The following is a 14,264-nucleotide window of genomic DNA, read 5'->3' on the forward strand; positions in this document are numbered from 1 at the left end:
TCCCTGTTTTTAGCACTTCATATATGAGCTTCCCATAAAATTGCACCAGAAGTTTCTATAAAATCTCACTCTGGGCTTTAGTGGCTGCCTAAAACTAGCTCTTTCTTTTCCTTTTATTCTTTTAACATGCTCGTAATTTAAAATTCATCTCGGCTCTTTAATTTTAAAGGAGCTTGAAGGTGAAATTTATTTGTATCAGTGAAGCAGATGTTCAGCTTATAAGAGAGTAGCAACTTTAGAAATGTGCATTTGTGGAACTTTATTCTCTAGCAAGGTAAAATACAGAATTCCACTGCCTTTCCTGTTCTTCTGAGACCATTCTGTCCAGGGTTTTGTGAAGCTTCTGTGAGCTCTACGGGTACCTGGATTTTAAGTCAAGCCTGAACACCTTCTTGGGGTGTTTGAGAGGCTCTTGTCCCTGCACGAGAAGTCTAGCTTGTTGAATTACATCCCGCTGGAGTACCTGGGAGATTGGTTTGCATGGAGATCCGAGCCCAATCCTAGAATTTTTAGAATTTCTTTTAAAAGGTATTTGACAGCTGGATTATTTATTGGAGATTTCCATCTTTTTCCTCAAAATGTACATCTTTTGAAAAACTGTCTCCACTCTTCCACCTTCTGTTGTTTTAATGTCCATAACACAAAAGTTTTCATTGTTTCCATCCACCTCCTTTGGAACAGCTGGTCATCTTTATCTGATTGCGGGGGGTTAGGGAACTGGACCTGGTAGAAGGCATCCTTCAGCCTTGGGACTGCGCGAGTCCTATACCCACCCCGGTGCTTGCCTCTCTAAGACTCAAGCACGTGGACGTGTTGGACGTGGATCGCAGAGTGGTTCAGCTCCTTTCACAGACACTACCAAAAATGTCATCTCTACTCTTGAATAAGAGAAAAAAACTCAGCAGGTACTTGAAGGCTCTCATAGGGATGGGGTAATGCCTTTGTCGTGGGTTTGTCTGGGAGAGACACAGCTAACACCCATGTGAGAAAAGCTTAGGAAGACAGATACTAGGTCATCTTAGTAGAGCCTCTTTTCTCAGTGGGAGGGTCTCAACACCAGGATGGGTTGCCTGGTTTCCTCATGAGCTTCCTGCTCCTAGAAGCCTTCAGCACAACACTTTGTATTTGTTCTCCCAAATCTTACAGAAGAGAGTCTCCTATCTGCTCATCGGGGGGATGTGGGCACATCCATGATTCTGTTCTGTGCGTGGTAGAACTCTCCATCGGTCTTCTTTGTCTGTCCCGATGCTCCTTCTGAAAGAGTGCTGTGGACTCCCATTCCAAGCGATGACTCTTTTGGTAAAGAACACTTTGCTAAATATGAGTCTTTGCCATGTAAAAACACTGGCTGTCCACAGGAACCTTGAAGGAACCGTTTCTCACCACACAGCATCCGTTGGCCTTTGGGGTGGGACTGTGTTGGAGTAGGAAAGTGTAAGACACCAGGAGTGGATTTAGTGAATGGTAAAACTAATTGAAGTATTGAAAATGTGTGCTCTGTAAAAATTCTCTGCAAATGGATACTTTAAACTTGAATCGAAGGAACAACCCTGCATGGTTTTCAAGTAGTGAGCAGTTACCAGACGTACAACTAAGCACAGGTTCTGTTCTTCTGGAGGAAATGTTGGCCCTCTGCAGGACAACTTGGAGTTGGGTGTTAGACATAACTTCCTAACTGGATAACTTAAGATGCAGATATTTTTAGAAAAGTGGGTGGCTTACAAGGGAAGGGTCTAGATCTGTAATTCTGGAGGAAATGGCACAAGCCAGGACTTTCGACTTTGTTTTTAATGTCTGTGTCATTATCCCTGGATATTAAAAAATATATATAGTTTCCATAGTCACATAAATTTAAGAACTCTAGTTAAACACAATCAAGTAAGTTTCTTTACTGAGGATATGTTGAAGCTTTTCATATTCTTATGTGGGTTACACAGTGTTTCCCAAATTGGTATGACCATATGTGATTCCTATCTGATGGTGGGGAAACTGGAATTCTATCTTTGGATTTATGTCTATCACATCCTTATTTGTGTGTTTCAAAGGCAGCCAGGATACCTTGTTTCTAGGCACTAACTCAACTTCTCATTGAAAAGACTGTCATAAAAAATAGTTTTGTATGAACCAACTGTCCAATTCCCAGGCATCTCTCGTGTAATAGCATAAATGTTTCATTTGCAATAAAATTTCAATACATTGGGTCACAGCTCCACCCAGAATATCCAAATATTGCACTTTGCATTAGGAAAACAGCAATTCTTCCAACTGCTCCTCTCTGCTGCCCCGCCCACAGTGCATTTGCAAATCTAGCAGCCCCCAGGCTCTAGTGCTTATCTGGAACAATCAGCTCTTTGGAGCCCAGCTTCCTGCCTCAAACAAGGGGTCAGTGGGCATCTAGCCATGCTCAGGTGGGGACTGGATGGGATAGCCCATGGAAAGCACTTACCTGGCAAACCTAGGTAAGTGTCCTTCTCTAGGGCTTGGACACAGGGCTCTTTCCTCAGGAAGATTCAAGCTCCTTCTAGTCTTGTGGAGACACGTCCAATTATTCTTTTATATCTTCAGTTTCATTTTGTGCACTAAGTCGTGCAAAAGAGGCAAGCGACCTTATGTCACGGAGCCTGCAATACAGTCACGTAGGCACATAACCAGTGCCACTTGCGTAGAACTGCCAAGAGGAGTTTCGTGAGCGTAAAACAAAAATTTGACCCCGTTAGGTAGACCCGGAAAGGCTTCCAGAAGGAATCGGAACTTCAGCTGGACTCTGACAGAGTCCGGTGGGGAGGGTGTGTGTGGTGAATAAGAGGTACAGAGAAACCCAGTGTGGCTAGAGATAAGATGGGGCTCGCCCATCAGGTTCAGGGTTACAAAGAGGGTGGCGATATCTTGGGCTGTTCATGGGCTTGCTTTTGGAACTGCGTTTCAGGCGACTCTGGGGCGTTTAACAAGAGTTTACAATTTACAAGAAAATAGCTGGAAAGATGGGTTGGGGGGCGCCTGGGTGGCTCTGTTGGTTAGACATCTGACTTCAGGTCAGGTCATGATCTCAAGGTTCAGGAGTTCGAGCCCCACGTTGGGCTCCGTGCTGACAGCTCGGAGCCTGGAGCCTGCTTCGGATTCTGTGTCTCCCTCTCTCTCTGCCCCTCCCCTGCCCCTGCTCACACTCTCTCTCTCTCTCTCAAAAATAAATACACATTAAAAAATATATGCGGGTGTGAATCCCATAAGCCGTGTCTGGAATGGAGAAAATTTCAAAAGTAATTAACTTAAAGGAGGGAAATACAACCGTGGGTGTAGATGACATGACCCATGGGGACAATTACAAGAGCTATATGGAAGTGAAGAAGGCATAAGACTGAGTCTGAGGAAATTCAATATGTTGTAAAGGTTATAAAGGATAAATCTTCTAAGGAGTAAGAAGAGAGTCCAAACCGATGGGAGAAAAGGCCACAAAGCGTCTTATTATGTGTGTAACAGAAAGGAAATGCTCCAAGGAGGAGGAAAGCTGGCCATTGCGGACTCTGGACATCTGAACATTGTAGCACGGGGCTCCGCCCTGGCAGGTCCTCTGTCTCTCACGGTGATGTCACTCTTCCTTCTGGTGTGAGATGCCATGCCCGTGATGCTGAAGTCCTGGTTCACTTTCTGTCCTGCACCTTTCCTCGAAGCCCCAGGGGGAATGCTCTGCCACCAGATTGGTCACCATCGTGACCAACTCGCTCTGGATGCCTTTGGGCCTTCTGTGCAGCATTGTGCATCTTGGAAGTCCGCCTGGGAGGCTCGGAGAGGACGCATTATCTGTCAGCCCCTGTCCTCCATCCATGGAGGGTAGCCCAACCCAACGAGCTCCCGCAACCACACTTCTAGGTTGCATGCCTTTGAGCACAAAGGGGCTCTCTGGCTGCGTCCGGGGCCAGGTCTGGGGGCTCTCCAAATGCACCCACTTGGGGTTGGTTGAAGCTTGCATTCAGTGGCTGGAGTAGAAGTGGTAGATAAGGGCCGGGAGAGAATGGGGCAACCAGAAGAGAGAGTCCAGGAGCTTGGATACAGATAGTAACGCAGCGTCTTGAGGACAGTAAGGGCCGAAGGAGAGACACTTTAAGTTTAATTTTATACTATTCATTGTGTGTGCCTTCCTCTCATTTACTTAGGCTCACTGCAGTGTTGTTCCATTTCCCAGTTGTTTGACATAAACTGGTTTGTTTGCCCATTTTTACATTGTCAGCTACTCAAGGGAAGGTCTCTGATCTCCCGTCTACCCCCAGCCCTAGCCCAGGACCACCTTTGCACATTGGGTCCACAGGACGTCTCCACCCAGTTCGGGGGGCAGTCTCCCTCATCAGAGCAGCAAGCAGGCTGGGCCGAGAGTGACAGAAAGACAGCAGTCCCAGCCCTCAGGACCTAAAGACAGCTACGCCTTCCCCATCCTGCTCTGCTTGTGAGAAACATGTCACTGGGCTCTGCCCCCGCGTGAGTCGAGGGGATTCCACAGGGAGTGAATGTGGGGCCCGGGGGGTCGTCGGGAGCACTTCAGGGGCTGCCTGTCATACCATGTGTAAGAAAGTGTGGTTCCTTGTATCTGTGTGGCACTTGGTGACCCCACAGTCTGCTGAAGGACATAATACACCTGCCGGGAGAGAGTAATAATCTTTCTTCCCCCGCCTTCAGAGTTTTAAGGAGTTGGAGAAGCCCCGGGAGGGCTGGGCCGGGAGCAGGAACACCAAACGGTCATCACCCCTCTGCAAGTGACTTGCTGATGACCGAGGAGGGGGGCACACCACTTTAATTTTTCACCAGAGAAGTGGGGATACCACTGTGTGGCCCATTAGTGACTCAGAGATGTTATAGATACCAATTATGGATAACAGCCCCCCTGTCTGGGTTACACCACAAGTAAATGGATAATATCGGAAGACGCCTAACCCAGACCTTGACATACAAGAGGATTCTCTATCATGTAATTGCTCGTTATCATTTTATTTGTATTATATTTTCAAGTCCAGCGGCCTAAAGATACCGCCTAAGTCCATGCAAGCGTAGTATTACCATCATCCTCTTAGGAACCCGAGTGAAAACTTTCTCTTTTTTTTATACTACTTCCAGAATCTCAAATTTAGCACTAAAATTAGAATACAGAGAGAAATCATTAGGCCATTAAACGTGGACATATTTCTTGTGGTTTCCTGGCACATATCTTAAAGAGATTTTTAAAGTTTTGTGCTGGAGAAGGAAAGTGTACCAAGAAATATTATTATGCTCTTTTGTTCTTCTAAGGATTATATATTCTTGGTTAATGGTGGCACCATTAACTAGTTGGGGAAGTTAATCAAGTGATTTGCTATTCTGAGCACAGATGGTGGTTCCTAGAGGCCTGGTCTTCTGTCTCCGGCTGTGTCTGGGGTCCCCGCCTGCGTCCACGACAGGGAGGTTTGGGGACCGATCTGTGAGGGCTGAGCTGGGCATTTCCCAGCGCACGGAGGGGGCAGAAAGCAGGGTTTTTCCGGAGTCTCTAGCAATTTAAACTTCCAGACCTTCTCTCATGTCTGTATTTCTCAGGGTGGTTGGGAAATGCTGGTGTCACCACAGGAAGCGTCATGGTCCCTGAGCTTTCTGGACCCCATCCCTCGGCTGAGAGAAGGGTCGTGTCCACCTCCTGGGGCTCACTTCCCCGCACCTGTAGGCTGATCCTGCTCCGACTTGAGAATGGGATGTGATGCTGGGCTTTTCACTGCAGAAATTTGAAGCGGTCTCACGTGGGATAACTTCCTGCCCTCTTCCTGTCCTCGGAGTGAGTGCTTGTGGCCCGCCTTGCTGTCTGAGCCACTGTGAACGTATAATTCAGGTGAAGCCTGAAAAGCACTCGAATGTGGACAGGCCTGATCAAGCACATTTGGCGAGGTGACCCTGCCCTTCAGTCTTCAGTGCACCTGTCCAGCGTGGTTACCTGTCACCTCTGGGTATGAGAGTTGACTTTTAAAAACCAGCTTGAGACTCTGTAAACAGAAGGGGTTAGCTATAAATTATTGACCCCATATTCACGGGCTGACTCTATTACAAACGAATTCATGTGACTCGTGTAATTCTGGGTATGTGACTTCCTGTACCACAACCAGTAATGCCGTAGTTACAGTGTGGTTCTGATGTTTCCTAACATCCCTTCCTCCTGAGAACCGACGAAATCTTTGCCCAGGAGCATCCAAGGGAGACGTGTGTCTTAATTCTCGGGCTGTTGGACTAGATCTTTCCACTTTATCTGACAGCCTTTTCTGGGCCCAGCCCCGGGAACCTGCAGAGCATTGCAGGGAGCTCTCTTTCTTCTTCTGCAGCCGGAAGGTGCTCCGCGGCAGGGGCGAGGCCGGCCTTCAGTGAATTCTCCCGGTCTTCTTCAGGGCCCAGAGGTGCCCTGTCTGATCCCCAGGCCCCCGCCCAATATTTCTCAGAAGCCCCTTTACTCTGTGATTCAGTCTGGTGTTTTAGTTCCAACCGTCTTTCGCAGAGTTTGTGAGATACGTAGCCCACGTTGTTTTGTAAGCACCTTACAGTTGGCTGTTTACCTGTGGAAGGCCTGGTCGTCAGCCACCACGTCCTGTGTTTGATTATGGAAAGTTGTCATTCGGGGTCTGAAACACCTGTTTTCACCCAGCACACCTCGGACCCCCCCGCCAGCTCGTGAAAACCCAATGAGTCAAAGTTCTTGCAAAACTACGTAAGGGCCACGCCAGCGTGTGGCCATGGGTGTGGATTTCCCCTCCCCACGAACCTCCCGCCTGGTGTCAGGGATAAGTGTGGATTCTCCCTTGTCTGGAAGTTCGGTCGTCCGTTTTTTGTTGCTTTTGAAGTAACAGGTTCTTAGCGTCTCCTAGTTTACTGGTTTTTGTGGTTGTATCGTTTTAACACCAAACTGGTTCCAAACATGCACACACACAGAATTTGGGTATTTTGTTTTGTTTATGTGCCTTTCTGTTCAGGTTTGGAGCTAAGTTTAAAAGCTCAGTACAAAGCCTAGGAAAAATGTGGTTCAAAGAGTGGTTCTTTTCTCATCAAAATGCAAACGTCGTCCGGGTAATTCTGTGTGTGTGTGTGTGTGTGTGTGTGTGTGTGCTCACGGTGCACAAGCGTGCTGTTCCAGCAACGGGGGAGAAACAGAGGCTCTAGCTTACCTGAAGTACCCTCCGTGGATCCCAGTTTAAAGACGAATACTTTTGAGCGTGGTTTCCATACGGTGCTTGACACGTTTGTATCATGGAGTGCTGCACCAAGAGCCTATGTCTGCGTCCCCACAGGCGAAAGAACAGTCCTCAGGAGCCCTGCATGGCAGGCGGGGCCTGAAGCTTCAGTGGCTGCGGCCAGCAGTGGCCCGGTGTGCTGTGGTTTACAGGTGCCAGGAAACCTGTCCCCTCCCAGCGCCGCAAGCTGACCGCTTCCTGAGCAACCTCGCTGATTGGTCTCTATGCTTCCCCTCTTGTTCCCTGTCCACACTGGCCTCTGCAGGCGGCCAGGTGCTCTTCAGCCTGAAATAAGGGCCGTCTCCTGGCACCGTGGCTCCCCCTGCAGGCTGGCGGGACACCGGCATGTGACAGAGGCCTGAGGCCTGCGTGGCCTTCTCCACCTGCTCTGTCCGGCCACAGCGCCTTCTCTGTGGCTCTAACATTGCATGCCCCTGCCGACCCCAGGGCCTTTGAACTCACTCTGCTCCCTCCAGAACCTTCTGGCTTCTGGGAGAGGGCCCTTCTCGTGGTGGAGGAAGGAGGCAGGAGATGATCGAAGACCGTGTGGGCCGCTGGTGGACCGGTGGGCTCGTTGGGGTCCCGTGCTTGGTACCAGCTGGGGCTGCAAATTTGGCAGGTAGTGAAGTTGGGACTTAAAGGCGTTTTTGAAGGAGTGCTTTTCTCGAGGAACCATGGACACTCATGGGGTCATGGAGGGAAGTGAAACCAGGAGGGACCAGCAGTAGGAAAGGGGGGGTCTTCCATTGGGTCAGAAGTCTGGGTAGCGGTGGCTGCGGAAGGAGTGTGCCGCTGTGGGCCAGTGCACGTGAGATGCCGTGGCTAGTCCCCCGTGGCAGGAATGAGGCAGGTGGGAAGGCCGGGGAGCCGCCAGGCATCTGCGAGAGCTGCTGGGGGACGAGGTGCCGCCCGGGCTCCCCGCGGCTTGAGGGAGAGGAGGCAGGACTTACTCTCAGGCCTGGCATTGAAGAGTCCACAGCAGAGGGGGCGTTGAGACCCGCTGAGCACCAGGCGTCGGTGACGACGGGGGGCAGAATGGCAGCACCTGCTGAGAGATGGGGGACACAACGTGTCAGCTAGCCACAGGGCAGGCGTGTCAGGGGATACCATGCCGTGGAAGGTCCGAGGAGCCAGGGCAGCTCAGAGACCGGCTCGGACGGGGGCCTCGAGAGGAGGGTGAGCGGTGGTAACGTGATGACTGTCACTCCTGCGGGCCCCCAGCTCGTGGAGGGTCTCTGAGCGAGCCAGATTGATGAGTGAGGTTTGTGTCGTCGGTAATAAAAGAGGTGAAGAAAGGGAAATGAGGTTTGCTGAGTGACATAGTGAGGTATTAAATAGAGAACACTTAATTGCTTTTATTATACTCGGCCGCCATTGTAACGTAGCGAGGGGAAAAATGACTCAAATTCTTCCTGAAAGATTTGTTTCTCAGTTCCCATTTAACAGGCCATTATTGCGGGTGAGCTCGTTAGCAGCAATTACATGCAGGGACGCAAAGCTGATTGATATGGACCCAGCTACGGGGTCCCCTGAACAACAGTGACGGCTTAGAGACTTTCACCAGAGATCATCATCTATTATCCCTATTCGGTGGCTGAAGCATTTTTCTGTTACTAAAACCTGGAAGGAATTCATCACTATTGTATGTTAGGACCGGTTCCATTTGTGGTCTTGGGTTCCAACTGCTGTTAAGGAAAACACTTCAACACAACGTTCCGTGAAGATGCCTTCCGGAGTATTTCCAACAATATCACACATATGGCCACGTTAGTTTGGCGGTAAAATTAGACAGCCTGCGGCTGGAAACAGGTCAGGGCACGCTTCAGCTTTTCCCACTGGCAGCCGTAGCTGTCATGTGTGTGATACCAGATAGACTTTTCAGAACGTAGTTTTTAAGAGTTGATTGTATCCCCGCTTCTTTCTTGGTGTTTTCCACAGTAGGGATGCCGTGTGATTTGAAAAACCCCATGACACGCTCCACGCACGACACAGCAAATGCCTTGGGACCGTGTGTTTTATTAAACAATAGGTCTTAATTTCCTAACAGTCTTTTTCCCTCTTACTGGGTTGTGCGGCTCCTGAAGGGGGGAAGAAAAACCCCGAAAATGGGAGAGGAAGTCTCCAGAGTGCTCGGTCGTGTGATAACGTGCATGTACATCAAGGCTTGGCGGGTTTTATTGATGCATCTGCCATGGTGGGACTTCCAGCCAAGTCAGTAACCACAGTTTTGGAGCCTGTAGAAATTAACGAGCAGAAGCGATGAGTTGTTTGAATGAGCCTTAAGTTGGGAGCTGCCCTGGGCCTCTTGGTGTCTGTCTCACCTTCTGCTGGGCGGTGGCAGCAGCGTGACCGACACCAATGAGCCCGTGTTTGCAGGATTTCCCGCGGGCGTGTTTGGGAGCGCGTGGGTACGGGTGCGTGTGAAGGGGGTAGACCTTGTGTCCGCGGAAGGTGGGAAACGGAGAGGAGGAGTGTGCACTGTCATCCTTCCAGCAGCCCTGCAACCTGTTACCTAATTAAGAAATTATAAACTGGAAAGGTGGTCATCCCTTACGTGGAAGGAGCCCAAGCCAGGCACCTTTCCATAACTGAGCGTGCCGCCTGACCGACTCATCTGGGGCTTCGAGAATTCTCAGTTTTTTTTGGCTGCCACAACAGCTACCAGAGACGATTACTGAAAGAAGGAAAACCTTTTTGTTTTCCTAACGCTGGATCGAAGAAATAAGAACGGACAGAAATGCCCGGGTAGATTTGACGGACACTTGGCTTTGATCTCATCACTTCTTGGGTGAGGAAAGAAGAATTAGTAAAAACATCCCGTAGGTTAATCTGCATAATGTCACAGTCGTCAGTTCTAACTCGATTGCTCTGCTCCAAATGGACCAAGGGTTCCGACGCTGCCCGCGAGCACAGGGTGTTCGGAAAAGCCAGGGAAAGTGATGCTTTGGTAATCTGCCCTCGGAGTATCGGTCACGTCCTCTCAGATGGAGTATCTCAGATGGAGTATCGGTCACGTCCTCTGCTGACGGTCACCAGGGAGCCCGAGTGGACAAGGTGGGACGGGCCAGCATGCCATGAGGGGCAGAGAGGCAGATGGGAAAGGAGGAGACAGGTCCCCAGTGAGTCCATTCCCTCCGAATCCCTGAGGAAAGAGGATCTTGGGGTGAAAGCATTGTCCTCTCATTCTACAGATTGGGAGACTGGGGCTGGACGAGGCTGCCCGCTTTGCCCGGGGTCATGGCTGACTCAACGTCCTGTCTGTGAGGCACCCTCCTGACTCCACTGTGCTGCCCCTGCCACTGCGGCGAAGCCGGACCTGGTTTTACCAGCTGTCTTCTGGCCGTCACTGAATTCATTTGTGCTCCCCCGTGCTAGTCAGCTAGTCACATCAGGGACCACCCATATGACCTCACTTAACCTTAATTATTTCCATAGAAGCCCATCTCCAAATACCGTCACGCTGGGTTAGCGCTCCCACGTGAATTTTGAGGGGACACAGTCGATTCCCTGGCACTTCACCACTGCCCCCTGAAGTGCATGTCCTTGTCACTTGCAGAATACGTTCTTCCCGTCCAGATGGCCCCCAGGTCTTCATTCTGGCATCCACTCTAACCTGAGTCCACATCTCACCTGAACATCATCTGAATCTGCTCTGGTTGAGGCCCGAGATCAGATTCAGCCTCAGGCTGTCTCCTGTGCACCTGGGAGCCCGTGAAGCCAGTCATGTGCTTCCAGAATGGAATGGTGGATGGGCAGGGACACACGTCCCATTCCGAGTGAGAGATCAGAAAGGGGAAGGGGGGACAGGCCCGAGGACACCCCACATCTAGCAAGGTCGTGTCTGTCTTAAGTCTCGAGAATCATCCTCTGGCTGGAGGCTCTCTCACAGGGGCCTTGCCCCTGGAGAGCTGCCCTCTGCCCTGATGATTCTCGTGATTTCTGAATTCTTCCCTTTTCTTGGAGAATGAAGCCTGTCTGCAGCCAGAGAGCTCTACGGTCCTGTCCCGTAGCATCCAAGACATCGGCATGCCCTCTTTCGTTCTGTACCAGGTTACTGTCCCCTGTGGTCCCTGATAGCAGTGTTCCTGCGATACGATCCCTCTCTGGGTCTGCCTCGGCTCGAGGGGCTGGTTGAACTCCGGCTCGCTCCCGGCTGGTCTCTACCAGAGGGTTGTCGGGACGCTTCCAGACAGGCCTCCTCGTTTCCTCAATACGAGTAGGTGGAGCATGTTCCGAGTGGTCCAGTTTCCGGTCCTTCCCACATAACCACTCCTTCTTGCATTCATCTCCGTCCTCTCAAACCGTCTGTGAGCAGTCAGGAGGACCCAGCCCCCACCTTCCACGTTCCGCTTAGAAGCCTCCTCGCCACCTGTCCAGTTCCAAGGCTCGCAAGTCCTATCGCCAGTCCAAGGGACTATAATTCAGCCGGAATTCTTTGCTGCTTTATGACAGGGGGACTCTTTCTTCTCGTTTCCCATGACGGGTCCTCATTCCAGCCGAGAGCTCATCAGAACGGCCTTTACATGCACATAGGGACCAGCGGTTCTTTCATGGCAACCCGGGCTTTTTCCAGCCGCAGCTCAGCCCTCCTCCAGCCTCCATTCGTCACCCGCTTCCGGGGCTGCTTCCTCATTCTTACGTGTCTGTTACAACAGCCCCCCACTTCCTGGTACCCAAATCAGTGTCATCAGCTCAGGCGCCACGACAGAATTTCTCAGACTGGGTGCCTCCAACGATAGAAATTAATTTTCTCACGGTTTGGGAGGCTGGAAGTCCAGGTTGGGTTTCTGATGAGGGCTCTCTTCCCGGCTTGTAGACGGCCGCCATCTTGCTGTGTGCGGGCCATGCCTTTCCTCGGTGTGTGCGCAGAGAGAGAGAGGGAGGCAAGTCTCTGGTGCTTCCTCTTGTAAGACCACAAGTCCTATCGAATCAGGGAACAGCCTTATGACCCCATTTAACCTTAATTAACTCCTCCTCGGCCTATGTCCAAATACGGCCACACTGGAGGTTAGAGCTGCAGTATGTGACTTTGGGACGCAGATGTTCAGTCAGAGCACCTCCCTCCTCCAGCGTCACCAGGCTGGCGCTTCCGGCAGAACTAAGATCCCTCACTCCTCCCCTTTCCTTTGACTCTCCTGACCCCTCACCCACAGAGGTTCTTTTGGCTGCTTCTCCTTCGCCTGCCGGGGTAGGAGTTTGCCCAGCATGCAGATTCTGAGTCCTGGACTCAGTCACTTTTCCTTTTGCAACACGCTGTCCCTGGGCAACCCAGTCTTTCACTGCAATTCCTGTATCGGTCGTTGCCATCCCCAAAATGCGATCCACTGGCCAGCAGCAGGGGTATGGCCACAAAGCGTGTTAGAAATCCTCAGCCTCAGGCCCCTGCCCAAAACGTAATGAATCAGACTCTGCACTTGAAGGAGATCTGGGTGTGACTGACTCTGCATTGCAGCCGGAGACCTGCTTCCCTGTGCAGCCACGACTGGCCAAGAGGTCTCACTCCCCGTCACACGCTCTGCTGCCTCCAGGGAGCCCCAAGGGACCCGGGGAGTCTGCCCCCTCCATCCCCTGAAAGTTCTACCACACCCTTCAAAGCCCTCCCTGACCCCACAGGTGTGGGTTAGTGACCCCCGTGTACGTCCTCAGCCCTTCGCAGTTGCCAGATAGTCTCTGTCTCCACTGGACTTGAACGGCCTCGGATGTAGCCTCGCGCCCCAGCTGCCCCGTGGCAGGCCTCCACGAGCGTACGCTCAGTTCACAAACGGACGCGCACCCCCTCCCCCTCCACGCGGTTGTCGCGGCCGCTCAAGCCCTCTCGGGGCTGTGAGCACTTGTGTGGGTGGAATGTTTGCCCACTGTGAGCGATTTCGGCTTCCATGATTCAGGCTTCTTAACTGCACTTTTGTTAAGCCGTGCGTATAGACATATGTTCTGTGAAGTGTCTTTTAAAGCCCTTCGTTCTAAGGAGACTTGTAACGTCGTAAATATGTAAGAATGCTCTGCAGCTCATCTTTATAATCACTCAGCCCAGAATGCATGTGGAAATGCTGTCGTTGGTGGATTACAGCTATGATAGTCCTCAACCCATCTTGGATCTCTTTGGTTTTAGTGTAGAAGCATGTTATGCATAAAACGATTAAAAATTGAATTTTTCTCTCTCTAAAGGTTTACATTTTTTTTTTTTTTGGTGGACAGCTCTCTGACTTTTAAAAAATTTATTTTAAGTTTCTTTGTTTTGAGACAGAGAGAGAGAGGGAGCAGGGCAGAGAGACGGGGGGAGGGAGAGAATCCCAAGCAGGCCCCGTGCTGTCAGTGCAGAGCTCGACGCGGGGCTCGAACTCACAAACCGCGAGATCATGACCTGAGCCGAAATCGAGAGTTGGACTCCTAACCGACTGAGCCACCCGGGCACCCCCAGTTCTCTGACTTCTAAGGCCCGTGTAAGCTTGTGTGACTGTCAGCTCCCATGAGGATACTGAGCCCTCATCACCCCAGAAAACCCCCTTTGAGGTCAGGCCCTCCTCTACCCTAGCCCCTGGCAGCCAATAACCTGTTTTCTGTCCCTGCAGTTTGACCTTTCCTAGAATGTCAAATAAGTGGCGACAAACAGTATGTAACCTTCTGAAAGTAGCTTTAAAGAGGAGAATCTTTTTGCGTCCAGATACGGAGAAAATCTCTGACTTCTTTGGAATCTTACTGCCTTCACCGTGTGGGCACGTAACGCATTCTGCTGTGGGAATTTACCTGCTGCTTCATCGAAATGGAGGACTGCAGGTTAAGCTGTGAAGATGTGGTTCCTGAGTTCCTGCAGGGCTGGGAGGCGGGGCGGGTGCGGGGAGGAGAGGAAGGAAGGACCTTTGTCACACGTCATCTGCCTGGAGCAGCCAGTGCCGGGGCTGGGGAGAAACCCGGGAGGTGAGGTCTTCATGAAGCAGGTGAAGACAGACTGATCCTTCGTGCTCTGTCTTCGAGAGGGAGCTGGGCGGTGACTGGGGAGGGGGGCGCAGACTGACGCGAGGCGGGGTTGACCCCTCCCTG

The 14,264-nt window shown here is 51.1% G+C and overlaps 1 protein-coding gene across 4 annotated transcripts in view; it reads left to right on the top strand.

The window, feature by feature from the left end:
• The window catches only part of DPP6 (dipeptidyl peptidase like 6), an 859,550-nt gene that overhangs the window by 583,312 nt on the left and 261,974 nt on the right, over positions 1-14,264 (top strand). The window lies entirely within an intron of this gene.

The sequence above is a fragment of the Panthera leo genome, chromosome A2, assembly GCF_018350215.1.
Source record: "Panthera leo isolate Ple1 chromosome A2, P.leo_Ple1_pat1.1, whole genome shotgun sequence".
Classification (NCBI taxonomy): domain Eukaryota; kingdom Metazoa; phylum Chordata; class Mammalia; order Carnivora; family Felidae; genus Panthera; species Panthera leo.